The sequence below is a fragment of the Notolabrus celidotus genome, chromosome 1 (assembly GCF_009762535.1).
Source record: "Notolabrus celidotus isolate fNotCel1 chromosome 1, fNotCel1.pri, whole genome shotgun sequence".
Classification (NCBI taxonomy): Eukaryota; Metazoa; Chordata; class Actinopteri; order Labriformes; family Labridae; genus Notolabrus; species Notolabrus celidotus.
The window spans coordinates 24,649,093-24,665,173 of NC_048272.1; positions in this window are offsets into that span (position 1 = coordinate 24,649,093).

A 16,081-nucleotide genomic window follows, 5' to 3' on the forward strand; every position below is an offset into this window, starting at 1 on the left:
TAAAGCTTGTTGGTTATTTTTGAGATATCCCACCAGCTAAAGAACATCTGTAATTCTAAAGCAAAAATCATTCTTTCACAAATACTTTAACAGACAATATACTGTCTTAACTGTAATATCTAATTAGAAGCATCCATCTCATAAGCTGTTTTTCGAACTTCCTCAGCCCCGTTGACTGACATGGTTGTGAATGCGTCTTGACTGTGTTGTGTTGCAGCACTGCATGAGTGGAGTTGATGCCGAGGCGGCACGCTGCATGTTATTTAGACCCTCACATATAGTGAGTAGATCAAATCCTGCTGTGAAGACAGACATGGACATACACATGCAACACCTGCATGCTGTGAGATACTTATTCAGACTGCAAAGAAGCATGATGCTCACAGTAGCACACACACGGAAGAGCAGGAGAGACAGACAGTTATGAATAAATGTATACATTAGTTTATCTATTCAGGTTGAAATAGATGTGACTCTACCTTCATGACCATCTTTTGTTAACATTCCTATACGCAGAGAACGATCATTACCAAAGCTACATTTATTCAAATCCTGCACCTCTTTCCGTGTAGCCTCTTGCTTGTCTCGTTTCTTTGTCTGCTTTGCTCCCCTCTTTCTCTTCTCTTAAAACTAACACACACACTTCCTTTTTTGAAAGGAACATTGTGTACCTCACTCTTCTTTCGACAATGTCACTCAGAGACATATATACACCAATAAACTACAAACCATTTTTAGGGCTCTTTATTTCCGTTCAGTTCCTTCTTTCTCTGTTTTCAGTCTCTGTCTTGCTGAATCACAAAGGGAGAGGGAGGGAAGTCACATTCCCAGACTGCCCATTCACCCAGCCCAGCCCCTGCACTTGCTTGATAATGCCACCCCCATCTCCCCCCACCCTCTCTCTCTCTTCCATACCTCACCCTTTTCCTCCCTCTGCCCCTGGCTGCTGTGCTCTGCAGACCCATGCCCAGGGCAAAGCCACCCAGGAATCTTATCTCCTGCCCAGGCTCATTCCTAGTCCTGCCTGTCTGCCTGCACGCCGTCTGCGCGTGTGTATGTGTGTACTGCTGTGCGCTCTCCACCTGACTATCTCTCGTTCCCTCTCTTGCTGCTTGTATGTTTCCCCATCTGGAAGTCTACAGTCTTCCCAGAATTCCTGACTGTCTGCCAGATCATGTGATGCTGGGGTCCTGACCTGGTCATGTACAGCCATTTCAGTGTCTTAATGGATGCCTATTGGACAGACATTTTTTTCAACATGTCTCTTTGAATCCCAAGACTGACTGACTGTCTTAACGCCTGTCTACCTGCATGTGTGCCTTCCTCTATCACTTGTTTTTCTTCATGTTTTTTTTTAACCTGTCATCATACTGTGCATGCTTGACTGTCTCTCTGTCTGCCCGTCTGTTTTTTCCTGTCCACACAAACCAGCATGTGTATCAATCCTTCCTCAAGTCACATTGCAGTCTGTGTCTGTTTGTCTGCCTGTTTTTTTTTACCATGTTTATCTGCCCGTCATCTTATGTTCTTGTCTTCCTCAATGCCTCACAATTTCAATGCGCGTTCAGACTGCTTGCTTCATTAGTCTTACATTATTAAACAACTGCTCCAGAGGACTGAAGTTAGGTAGATAAAGTTTAAACGAAACAGTAAAGGCCATGCAAAGTTAAACACAGCTGTAATCAATACTCTTTTATTAACAATGGATCAACTGAGTTTCTAATACGAAAGGTGTTGCCAACAGTGTTGAAATCACAGACAATTTTCTCCCAGGCCTGCTGTTCCTCCTATATATGTCCGGGGCCTTTCTAGATTACTAGTACTACAACACTGGAAATTGGAAAAGCATGTAGCTGTTTTAGAAAAGCGCACTGTGCGGTGCCAGGTATTTTTCTTGGGAGTTGGTCGTCGAGCACAAAACTGAGCAAGTTGTAGCCTGTAGCATGACGATGCTAAACGATGCTAGGCCCGATGTTCCCTGCAAGCTGCGGAGAAGGAGGCAAGGATGACGTGCTGGTACTGAGGTGCAAGCTAAAAAAGACGACATCGACCTGTCCTTCCACCCACCGTTATGGGGACTGTAAGATCTATCTACGAGAAGGTGGACAAGCTAACTCAGCACCAGAGGGAATACTGGCAGAGTAGCATCATGCTAACAGAGCTAACACCGGACACGAACGCCACATTGGATGGATTTCACCTGCCATGGGCGGACAGGATACAGGAGAGCGAGACTGAACACAATGGTGAAGAAGGCCATCTCAGTCCTGGACCCTGTGGAGGTGGTGGCTGACAGGAGAATTATGGCCAAGCTGTCGTCTCTGATGAACATTTTTATATATATATATATATATATATATATATATATATACATATTCTTGTTGAAATTCTTGTACTGTACACTTTTTTGTTTGCTGCTGTAACTCCATGAATTTCCACGTTGTGGGACGAATAAAGGAGTATCTTATCTTATCTCTTATTAAAGGTGACATATCACGCTTTTTTCATCAATATATATTGGTCTAAGAGGTCCCCAAAACATGTCTTTAAAGTTTATGCTCAAAAAAACACTTTAAAATCAGATTTTGGCATGCCTGAAAAGTCCTCTTCTTCATTCCTCATCAGAACACTCTGTTTTCCCTCTGACCACGCCCCCTCAGGAAGTGGATGTGCCTCGGCTCTACAGCACGTTGATCTAATGTTTACATGTTGGCTGAATATACACAACTGCTCAGAGATCGCGTTACTTCAACACTCTGAATCTGATCCTGACGGAGAGGCGCCTGTAGCAGGACCTTTCTGAACGATTGGTCATAGATTTAGTGTTTCTTGTTGTTTTATTTATCAGTATGTAGACGTGTGTCTTGGTACACAGCTACGAGCATGTAGCTATGTGGCTATGCTAATTAGCGCTAGCACTTATCCATGACAAATAAAAATCATCCACTAGATCTTCAAATCTGCAGACGTGGGGAGTAAAACCGACCTCTGCCAGAAAGGCAGCGGGACCTTTTCTGAAAGATTCTGTGTTTCTTGTTGTTTTATTTGTCAGTATGTTGACGCGTGTCTCGGTACACAGCTACAGCTACGACATTTAGCTATGTAGCTATGCTAACTAGCGCTAGCACTTATCCATGATAAATAAAAATCATCCACTAGATCTTCAAATCTGCAGACGTGGGGAGTAAAACCGACCTTTGTGTTTATTAAGACAGCCTACAACTAGCATGCCTCCCTCCTATGCTCCTTGTTAGCACACATTTGTGCAGGTCATGAAAAATGGGGGAGGGATTCAGTATTATTTATACAGTCTATGGGCTGAACAAGCTCCGAGCTCTGACTCCGTGACAGACCGGATATTGTTGTTACGTAACAAAAACACGGAAGTCTGAAACGGCTCGTTTCACACACATTTACAGAAAGGTGTAGAAATCAAAACAGGGGCGGAATGGATTTTTTTCATTCTCGGGGGGTTTGTAGACATGCCAGGGACACATATTTCAGGTAAAGAACCATTAAAAAGTCAATTTTTCATGATATGTCACCTTTAAGTTAAAAAACATTCAGTGGTCCTGAGCATAATTCCAAGTTATGCTTGTATATCCCCAGTATTAAGTCTCCTCAATGAAAATTTGCTGCAATTTGTAATAACTTTGCTACCAAGCTGCAATCTCTTGTGTTCAGAAATGAGGCCAAAGTGAAAGTGCGCTAAACCGCAATTCATTGAGTGTCCATTTGAGTCCCAGGGTGTCCCATAAACACCCATGTTAAAAATGTCAATTTTTACAGCAGGATTAAACATTTAACTGCCTGAAAAAAACTGTTTTGATCAGAACATCTAATTTCTTTACTCTTACACACTGAACAAAGAGTGGAGTTTTTCTAATTCATGTTTTGATTGTATTAAGACCAAGAGGCATGCAAAGAATTGCATAATTAAAGGTGCAGCTGACTTGACTGGATGGAAGTTGAGTTGTAGGAGGCCAAAAGCTTACCCCATCTCCACCTGTTTGCCTGTTTATAGATTTACTGAAAGCAAGGTTAAGTCAGCATTATCAATAGGGCGAATGCCATCACTGCTTCATTCTCTTCAGAAACCAATGGGTGAGACTCAGACTATGGCCATGTTTTATAGTCTATGTCCTGTCTGTGAGACTTAGCCCCAAGCCTCTTTGATGCCAGAGTTTAAAATAACAGTGTACTTACAGAGAGCAACATTAAAATTCAGTCAGCAAGATGCACTCTTAATACATTCGCTGTCATCCAAAAAATGTCTGTGTCTTATGGACAAGTGTTACCAACATACCAGTATAAAATGCAGAGAGAGGGGTTCTGTTGTGTTACAGTAATTTATCTACAAGATGGTGCCATACTAGCTAAAGCTTTGTCATGCTCATGCACCCTCATGATTGCCAGTGCAGCCACCACCATCACCCACTGCATGCAACCTGACACATTGAGAAATGTTCCCCAGTTAGCTATTGCAAGGAGCTGCTTGTTGCACAAAGCATGCTGGGATACACAGTGATGGGGACCTGGCTCACAGCACTTTTTAACAGCTTTTCTCTCCCATTAAGCTGTAATAATGCATTTTAAGAAAACAATGGTGCTATTAAGTACATAAACCTTGTGGAGTGCTGGTTTGATTTATATCACTCCATTTATGACAACACGGGACCTGTGGCTGTTAATAGCATGACACCAGGCAGTAGCAGGCAGTGGGTCCATACCTCACAGAAGAGTTGCTGTAGGCCAATTCAATATATGGTGCCAAAAGCTTGCAAGACAATTTCTAAAACAGTTGGGGATTGTAGCTTTTGGTGAGAAAACATACCTGAACCCAAACAAGAGTTTGATGTAGACTGTTTACGGCAACCACTTAATGCATATTCAGTTGAGCAATCTTGCAACATGATGTTTGTATGTGGTTTACAGGATAAAAACTGTTTTACGCAACACTTTGTACAAAACACCTACAGATAGTCATCGCTGAATAAACAATAGGCTAAATATTAGCGAGCATGATTATGTTGTAAACCCACCAAATGTTGCCAAATGCGCCATTTAAACAGCTGTGCCAACCACCTCCTTTTCCCTTTTTCGTGTCAAAATCCACATTTTAAAAATGAGTTCCTTACACAATGAGAGCATGTGGAAACCTTAATCTTCAGTTTAAACTGGTTCAAACTACAGTGCAAATGACAATATGGCAACAAGTTAATATCTCAGCTGTAGTCAGGTGGAGTCTATTTTATCACTGTGGTACGGTGGCTGGGAAGTACAATTCAAATGGTTATGTATGAAGACATCATCAGTGCTTAGGTGCTAGGTTTTTAAATATTTTTGTGCAACATTGGAGGCTATGGTACACATTCAGGCAATGCTGCAAGGATCAAGTCAGTGTTTGTTTTGGGCCATCAAGGAATATATATCATATCATATTGAATCATGTTTATTATTATATATATGCTTCGTTGTACAAATCAGATCCAATGTGTCTCTGCTTGCGTGCGTCTGTGTGTGTGTGTGTGTGTGTGTGTGTGGGTGTGTGTGTGTGTGTGAATGTGTGGGTGTGAATGTGTGTGCGGATGAGGAAGCAAACAAGCGTTGATGTGGTTTGATTTCTTCGTGTGACTTTCACACTGCTCGACATGTGTACATCAGCCATTATTCAATTACATCAGACAACAGAACAAGAGGCGTTCATTACCTTGAAACTCCTGGATATGACAACAAAACAGTGAGAGATAGAAAGAGAGAGATAGATGCCCCAGAGCGCTCATCGTCTCAACAATTGACATGAGTAATAATCAACATCTCCTCCGACACGCCATTCAAATCTCCTCCCATCGACATCTTTGATATTGCTGGAGGCATTGTTCATTTGTTGTTGCACACGTCCGTCATGGTACAACTGGCCCGCACTGCCCACACTCTTCCTCCCCTAAACACACACAAGCACACACACAAACTTCTCATTCTTACTTGTCTGTGCTGGAATGACTATTGACGTTTCAGTTTGGATTTGAAATGTGTTGAATCAGAGAAATGTGATGTGTGATGGCAGAGGGGAGATCAGTCTGAACATAAAGCAGCTCTCTCAAGGAGGGCCACTTCACAAAAATTCATACAGGTATCATGTGTATTCCCTGTCAACAGAAAGACACTTATTCTCAGTCAACGTAAAAAGCTGGCGGCAGAGTAGGTCTTTGGTGGTGAGTTACAAGAATGAGTTGTCCATCAATGAGTTGGACAATCTGGGACCTTAGATTTACTTCCATCAAAGCTCCCTGAAGATTATGGACATCAGAACACAGAACGCTGAGAGCATTCCTAAGATGTTCTCTTTTCTATGTAATAGTAAAACAAATTTCCAATGACTCTAACAGATCTGTAAACCCTTGTAGTATCGTTGTAGAGAGATCAATCAAATCATTTTCTTTCTACAGATTGCCATATCACATCAAAAGTTATTTTGTGACGCTATATATTGAAAGCAGGTTTAAACCATGCACTAGCTAATCGACTACAAGCAAGCACTTGGCAACCATAACAAAGAAAACAATAATTCTAACAGGTAGAGACCTTAAGCAAAACCAGACTCATTGATAGACAGCCATCCGCTGTGAACATTAACAGAATGTAGCTAGCTAGCTAGCTTTTGTGTTCATTGAGAACACACTGAGCAATAAGTGTGAGTTAGTCAAATAATAACATTACTTATGACCTGCATTTTTTATTTATCACCTGGCTGTGTTAAACACTTAGGGCCTGATCTACTAAGATCCCAAATAACAAGCGCTAATTTGCGTGTGCAAGTAATAATTTTGCACGTACTATTTCTCGGCGTGTTGCGGGTGATCTACTATGACAGTGTGTGCAAATGATAACAAGTGCAAAAGTGGTAAAGACCGTCCTATTTTACGAGGATTTTGCGTGTGCTATCGGCTGTCACCATGGAGAGTTTGAGAGAACACAGTGGCTTTAAGCGATAAATGAAGTTTGAAGCCATTGAGTTGGAGATTTTTGTGGAGGAGGGAAATAAACACATCGGTGAATTCCATCAGAGACATTTCAGCTTTAGAAATGCGATTTGCGAGGCCATCTGTGAAAAGGTGAATGCTGTGAGAAAAAACAGAAGATCTGCCAATGAAATAAACGCATCTACTCTACTCCAAAACGCAATCAGTGTTTTGATGGAGTTTGATGCAATTTGATGAGGCTAAGTCTGCCACTCTTGCTCTAGCTACTCAATTGGGGAGTCAATCGCAGTTTTGAAACAACCAGGGCCAGAAAAATTAGGCGTCACTTGGATGAAGACAGTCGCCTCACTGACGCAGAGAGCAACTTTCGGGTGAACGTTTTTAATGCCTGATATCATCATCCAGCAACTGTCCCAAAGATTCACCAGCTTAAATGTAACTGTGAACATATTTGAGGCAATTCACCCCAACACACTGCTGCAAGCACGAGATGAGGAGTTACACCAAGCTGCCTTTCAAATGTGCAAAATATAGACGCAAAAACAGCGCTCGCTATCTGTTTCAGGTTTGATAAATCACATTGCGTGTGCTAAATGATTACATTTGCATCTCCTCCTCCCAGTATTTTGCGCGTCCTGATGATCTGCATGTATTCTGCATATTCATGAAGGCAAACACGCTAAATGGATAGCGAGTGCTATTTTGTTCATTTGAAAGACGCAATCCGCAAGACACAATGCTCCTGGTTAGTACGTCTGCTTTGCGCACGATCAAGTTTGCACGTGTTTTTATACACGCAAACCTTTAGTAGATCGGGCCCTTAGTTCTAATTGGTCAACACCCCATAACATCAACGCTTTGTGTCAGGGTCTTGCTCACCCTATCTGGACAACCCGGTAATGTGACCCCGACCAAGACCGGTGTGACAAGGTGACCAAGACCTTGAAAGAAAGTATCAGCGTTGGGATCCTGCTAACCCTGTTGGGATTCTAATTTGCGTAACTACCCATTCATTATACATCCCACCTTTCTTATTTGATGACTATGGATTTTATTTTAGTTGTTTTATGGTTTCCAAGAAAGAAAAAACAGCTTTTGGAACATAAAGAGATCACCTCTAAAACGTCACTGAAGGTTTTTCAAAGGAAAAGGACTAGGGTGTCAAGATACTGAGTAGATTTCATAAATTAAATATCCCTTTAATTTGACCAGAACTACCTTAAGGTTCAACAATGGTACCCCCATCTCTTGATAAACTTAACATTGTAACTACCAGACACATTTGGTGTCCTTTACAGCAGTGATAATTGACAATTTATTGCTTTTTTCACCTTTGTATTGTTTGTCTGTGTTCCTGGTCGAGGATTGTCTGGCTGTTTGTTCCCTTAAAACAAGAGATGGGAATGAAAGCAGGGGGATTTAAGACACCTTTGTGTTTGTCTTCACCATGTCCTTGTGTCTTTGTCTTTACTTGTCTATTTTGGTCTGTTTACCTTTCTGTGATGGAGGTCAGTCATGAAATTTATCAATCAAAATAGTGATCCGTAATGCTGTTGCTTTCTTAGTTTCAGTTCATTTAACAAGGATAATAGAGATTGATGTAATTATTCCATTTGACATATCATCATCCAACTAATGATGTTTTGTTGATTACCACATTAGCTTTGCTAATTCCTCCTTCATATGAAGAATTACAGTAAACATGGTGTTAATGTTGAATGAAAATCTGCAGCTTCTCCGGGCCGACCTTGTTCATTGAACCAGTTTGCTACATGGTAGATGAAAATGAGGAGGCTCATTCTCAAGTCAAAGAAAAATCAACAATAATGAATCATTACCGTGTTTATTTTGACCACCATTAATCACCATAAACGAGAAAGCCACTGAGAAATTGTCAGGCTCCATCATTAAAGCGGTCAGAGCTTTAGATAGTGTTTGAACAAGTGAAACTTTGATGGAGGTCAACTTTAAACTTATAAAACCATACCAGGAAACAGTGACGGGATATAATACTTATGGTCTTTATTTTAGAAACCCTACTTTCACCCACCAATATCCTTGTTTGTTGTATTAACAAGACATTGCTTAAGTATAACTGAGAAATGATGAGGCTCTTGACAATCCTACAACAAGAAGGTCCTATTGAAAACTGAAAGCTGTTTTTTGTTTATTTTAATCCTTCTTTTTGCTCCACCAACACAAGTATTTCCTGAATTTGTCCGAAACTTGACCGCTGCAAAGCAACACCAACTTGGTTTGCGCTTATCATGGAACCAGTGAAATTAGTCCAGTGACTGAGTGATTCTGAGTTACCAGCTTAGACAGAAACAGTCTGCTGCTTATGTTGATTTCCAGTGTTTAGAACTCTTGACAACTGATACATATAAAAGTCCTTGTTATGTTGTTCTCTGTTTTAGCACTCAAAGAGCACCCTATCCAACAAAACTGCTTGATCAGAAGTAACTATTGCATGAGTCACACGTTCTTTGCTCTTTACAGCGTGTCCTAACAGCATGTGAGCGTCAGACAACGCATCACATTGCATTGCATTGCATTGCATTGCATCACACCGCAATGCAACGCATTGCATCAAATCACATCACAAAGCAACGGTCACTCACTGTCCACACTGCACCTGTCAAATATACACTTCAGTTACATCATGTAAACAAACCGCATTGCTATCAGCTGTGCGCAGGAGACACTGGAGATGAAATGGAAGGGATTTCTAACTTGCTAGATTTGCACTTTTTACACACAAAACATGCTGGCCCGGGGATTTAACAATTCAGTCATAATCGTAGATATGATTGTTCATGCACCCCTGTCTCTGCTTTCTTAAACAAGCTCTAAAATCAGCTAACATTTTCAAACTGGACACTACGTTAATTGGTAATCTCCTTCCAGCCAGATGCCACTTTATGTACTTCCTTGTAGAGAAAGAAGCAGGTAACTCCTCATTTAAACTTAATGGATTAATGACCCTTGTACATGTCTGTGTAAATGACAGGAATGAAAATATAAACAGGGCGTCAGAGTCAGAAGGGCATACAGCATGGTGTTGCTTCATGCTGTCACTTGCAACCAAATAGGACACTCTAATAAGAAACTGTGTAATTTAGTTGATGTTGTCACTCTTTCTTTCTTTCTTTCTTTCTTTCTTTCTTTCTTTTTTTCTGTCTTTGTTAGGATTACCATTAGCACAAGCATAAGCATTGGCTATTCTTCCAAGGGTCCAACACATATACAACCACACAAACTTTCACTCATTAAAACAAAAGAAAAAAAGAAGCAAAAACAGCTCCTCATTATGAATTACAAAAAAAAATGTATAGAACAGAAAATAATTGGACATTAATCTTATAGAGGTCGTGCCAAAAGCACAAACTCATAGTCACAAGTAAAAGTTTGTCTTAGCTTTCACTGTACCTTGAGATAATATGATGTACATACACACATGTATACACATAATGAATGTACATATACACATTTGATCAACATAAAACATCATCTGAATGACCACTGAATTTAAGTTGAAGGGTAACTAATTACTATTATTTCACACTTAGCAAAGAAGCAATTCTGCCTTTATCCAAGTTCACTCATTTTATCATTATCTGTTTTCTTGTTCAATAACTCAGGTGTTTTTTTTATTATGTTTGATTAGAGACTCTATTGTTTTAACAACATTTTGAGTCAATCAATCAATCAATCTTTATTTGTATAGCGCCAAATCACAACAAACGTTATCTCAAGACGCTTTTATAAACATAGGAGTTCTAGACTGCTCTATGTCAAATTATGAACAGAGACCCAACGTCAAGACAGGGTAAGACTCAGTCTGACCCCACCTTAATCCATCATGAGCATTGCACATCGCAGTATTTAGCTAGTTACAGTGGCGAGGAAAAACTTCCTTTTAACAGGCAGAAACCTCAGGCAGAACCAGACTCATGTTAGACAGCCATCATGCCTCAACCGAGTTGGGTCTGGAAAGATGGATAGAGGGGAGTAAGAGAGAGAGGTGATAGTGATGAGATGAGTAGTAGAAGCTGTTGCCGCTGGAGTCCAGCACGTCCGTATCAGCTGGAGTCCAGAACGTCCGCAGCAGGAAGACGGCAGCCCAGAGGAATCTACGAGACAATGGAGCTCAGTGACTCCAGAAAGGTCTATGGTTAGTAACTTTAATGGGACAGGCAGAGATAAAGTAAGTGATGAAGGGTTTGGGGGGGAAGGGGGTGAGCTAGGATCCCAGTGTGTCAGTGCGCCAGTTCCCCCGGCAGTCTAGGCCTATAGCAGCATAACAAAAGCTGGTCCAAGCCTGAGCCAGCTTTAACTATAAGCTTCATCAAAAAGGAAAGTTGTAAGCCTACTATTAAAAGTGGAGAGGGTGTCTGCCTCCCGGACCCTGACTGGTAGATGATTCCAAAGGAGAGGGGCCTGATAACTGAAGGTTCTACCTCCCATACTACTTTTAGAGATTTTAGGTACAACTAGCAAGCCTGCATGTTGGGAGTGTAGAGTTCTAGAGGGGTAATAGGGCACTATGAGCTCTTTAAGATACAAGGGTGCCTGATTTTTAAGGGCTTTGTAGGTTAAAAGAAGGATTTTAAATTCTATTCTACATTTTATTGGGAGCCAGTGTAGAGAACCTAAAACTGGAGAGATGTGCTCTCTCTTCCTAGTTCTAGTCAATACTCAAGCTGCAGCGTTTTGAACTATCTGAAGAGTCTTTAGAGACTTATTGGGGCAGCCTGATAAGAGGGAGTTACAGTAATCTAACCTGGAGGTAACAAATGCATGGACTAGTTTTTCTGCGTCGCTCTGAGATAGGATGTGTCTAATTTTAGAAATATTGCGCAAGTGAAAATAGGCTGACCTTGAGATTTGCTGAATTTGGGAGTTGAAGGATAAATCTTGATCAAATAGGACTCCTAGATTCCTAGCAGAGGTGCTGGATACCAAACTAATGCTGTCTAATGTACTTATATTATTAGAAAAGGTCTCTCTGAGGTGTTTGGGGCCAATAACAATCACTTCAGTTTTTCCTGAGTTTAGCAGTAAGACATTTCTGGTCATCCAGGTCTTTATGTCTTTAAGACAAGCTTCTAATTTAGATAACTGATTGGTTTCTTCTGGCTTCACTGATAGATAGAGCTGAGTGTCATCAGCATAACAATGAAAATGAATTGAGTGTTTCCTCATGATGTTACCTAGAGGAAGCATATATAAGGTGAAAGGAATTGGTCCTAGCACTGATCCTTGTGGAACTCCCTGACTAACCCTAGTCTGCACTGAGGACTTTTCATTAACGTAAACGAACTGAGATCGATCTGTTAGGTACGATTTAAACCAAGCTAAAGCAGTTCCTGTAATGCCAATTAGTTGCTCTAATCTCTGTAACAGGATTTGATGGTCAATTGTATCGAATGCAGCGCTAAGATCTAATAAAATAAGTACGAAGAGAAGACCAATGTCTGAGGCCATTAGTAGATCATTGGTTACTTTTAGCAGTGCAGTCTCTGTGCTATGGTGGGCTCTAAACCTCGACTGAAAGTCCTCAAATAAACTGTTGCTCTTAAGAAAGTCCCAGAGCTGAACTGACACCTCTTTCTCCAGGATTTTAGAGATAAAGGGGAGGTTAGATATCGGTCTATAGTTAGATAAGGTGCCTGAATCAAGAGTGGGCTTTTTAAGGAGAGGTTTAATTACAGCTACTTTAAATGATTGAGGTACATAGCCTGTCAGTAAAGACATATTAATCATACTGAGTAAAGAACTGCTAACTAGTGGAATGACTTGTTTTAGCAGCTTAGTTGGGATTGGGTCTAAAAGACAGGTCGATGGTTTAGCTGAACAAACTGTTGAAACCAGTTCAGGAAGGTCAATGGGTGAAAAACAGTCTAGGTAAACATCTGGCTTTAACGAAATGATCTTAAGTAGTGTATTAGTTTCACAAGTAATATGCACAGGCAAATATTCCACCCAACTTGCTCGCTTCACATTCTGTTAACAGTGTGACTATTTTACACCATGTGATACTTTTACTCTACTACACCTTTTCCAGAAACATCCTACTTTTTACTTAACACTGTGGTGAATGTTGCATGTTGTGTACTTAAAACTTCTCATCAGTATCACTATTTCAGTAACAGCAAAGGCTGTTTATGCATTGATGCATCAGTATTAACCACGTTATAAGGAAATATGTAAAGATACATATTCCAGTGGTCTTTATCCTGCAGAGTAAGTAGTTACTTTAAGTTAATTATGCAGATATTTCTTCTGGGATTTGTATTGGATTATTCATGTTCTTTTACATAGAGGTACTTTTACTCATAAGAGCTTTGCTTTCTCCCACAGCATGGGAATAGATGTGCATTTTAAATTCAATGTAAATGTAAAATTGCCTGCAGGTGGGAGTATGTTATATATTTGCACAAGCGCCTGGGCCCTTTAGATGGAAGGGTATTGCGACTGATTAAGAAGACAGTTTATATGTTGGTTTTCACTCCTCAGAGAATATTCTTTCTGTATCATGTGTGACGTCCTACTCACAGTGTACTCAGCTTGGGTGATGTTTCTGTTATCGAGATTATATTGTTGCAGATGTTTGCAAAGTTACACATCAAATATTCCAACTAATGCATTATTGATAGTTTTTGTTGAGTTCATATAATATAAAGGATGTGTACCTGTCTCAGCCTGTATGCTCTGGCTAGCTTACAAGGATTTCCAGTGTAAAGTTGCCACAACAAGTAATATCAGTAACCTCCATGGAGCTAGTTACACAGGTAGTGAGAAATCTATTGTGAGTGAGAGTCCAAAGAGATTAACTTAAGCATAAAACTGATGGAGCAAAGTGTGCACACTGTAGAAAAAACAACATTTGTTGTCATCAGTACATTAGTGTTTCTCCGCCTATGTAAAACTGTCCACAGCTTCTTTAAAGTCTGACCATATCACTTTCATAACAGTTTAATCTGCACTCTGAGCTTTTCCAAATGATTACTTTGTTGGAATATTTCAGTTTCCACCAATAGTACTTTTTTATTTCTTCATTTTTTTGCCACAAAGTTAACTTTTCATTCAAGTTTTTCTCTCTCTATACATTTATTTAGTGTTTTTTTTTATGTGTGCATCATATGTCATTAAATCAATCACTCAATCTTTATTCATATAGCGCCAAATCACAACAAATGTAATACTTTTAAAGACATAGCAGGTCTAGACAATACTGTATGTTAAATCATTAACAAAGATCCAACACGAAGACAGGATAAGATCCAGTCCCATCAGAACTCAGTCTTATCCTGTCTTAATCCACCATGTGCAGAGCACTTTGCAGCATTTAGCAAGATACAGTTGAAAGGTAAAACGTCCTTTTAACAGGCAGAAACCTCCAGCAGAACCAGACTTGTGTTAGACAGCCATCTGCTTGGCCGAATATTTGATAGAGATAATGTAATTATGTGAACCTGCTATGCAATGTGCTTTGTTCCTCTGTTGTACTTTACATTTCATTTAGCTGAAAATTGAATACAAATCTTGACTTTACTTTCTAAAGACAATACATTTAATGATGTAACAGCAACTATCTTATTATTTTCAAGGAATGTCCTGTCTTTGCTAATCTCCGTGTGAACTCATTATTTTACTTATATGAACCTGATAATAAATATACATTTAGTACATTTCCAAATGTTCAAGTACAGAGAACATTTAATTTGACTAATTTTGCTAACATTTTTACTTTTGCAAAATTAGGGTTCTTTCAAGATGAAGCAAATAGTAATAAGAGCCACGTTTTCACATCTGTATCCATGTGAATCATTCTTTTTTTTATGTTTGATATAAATGAACAGAAGGGGGGACATCAATCCCACCACTCGTCTCAGAGACATGTGATTCCCTGCAGGCTTTGAGTCAGAGCCTCTTTTCCAGGCAGGTGTGTTCCCTTTGTGTTTGAGACAGAGGAGTGGAGTGCTGCACTGTAGAAGAGATCGATCCACATGGGGAAGTGTTGTCTCTACCTCTGCAAGACACGAGGTCCTAACATAAAGGGAGAGGTCATCCAGCTAGAGTCTGGCCGTCACACCTGTGTCCATTAGGTGTGAGTATAGGAGTTCAAATATACACACACATACACTCAAACACACAATGTATGTTTAAACCAGAGGTTGCACCAGATTTCTCACTGTCTGTCATTTTTATGGACAAGGTTTTTCTCAATTCTGTCATAATGGGGTTTTACCTGTCATTTTCATTTTCAGCTTCAGATCCTTTCCAGCTTTCACTGGATAGTCTCAGAACAAATAATGACCTCACTGTGTCCACTTTTGCTTCATACATGAATTGAGTATGTTAGCCTTTGCTCTGTCAAGCATTAGCTCCTACAATCACTTAGCAATATAAGTTGCCTTGCCTTCCATTTTCCCTACACACCAGCCCAAATACATGAGTTTGTCGATAGAGCGAGAAAGTTAACTGGTGCATACGTGATCCATACCAATCTGGCTACTCCAGCTGCATGTTCAGTACACAACCATGCAATTATCTGCTATTTGATGCATGAGGGGCATTGTAGGCATTATTGTAACTTTGAGCATGATTTTCTGGCATACTGACAGTGCTAAATTGTACAGTTGATTCCTCAGTATTTTAATCTGTCAAAATGACGGACAGCCCTTACACTTTTGTCATTGTTCAAAACATGTCATTGTGCTGGTTAAGCTCAGTTGGTAGAACAGGCACTGCATGCAAAGAGGCAACAATCTCCGTCGCACTGGTCATAGCATTGATTCCCGGTCCTCACATGATTCAGTGCATGTCATTTGTCCCATGTGAAAAGTCTCAAAATCTTTGAAAATAAAATATGGTAAAAAATACAAAATACGAATTCAGTTGTTACAGCCTCTGGTCTCAATGTAACCAATATACTCTGAGGTGTACAAGGACATTTTAAACTTTTTGAGGATCTTATTTCCTGAGATGTATGTGCACTTGTATAAGATGAAGCTGCCTTGTGGGGTGATGCTATAGGAGACATTTCTAAGTTGCCTTGGAAACATCACCTATAGAATCAACCCACTTAACTT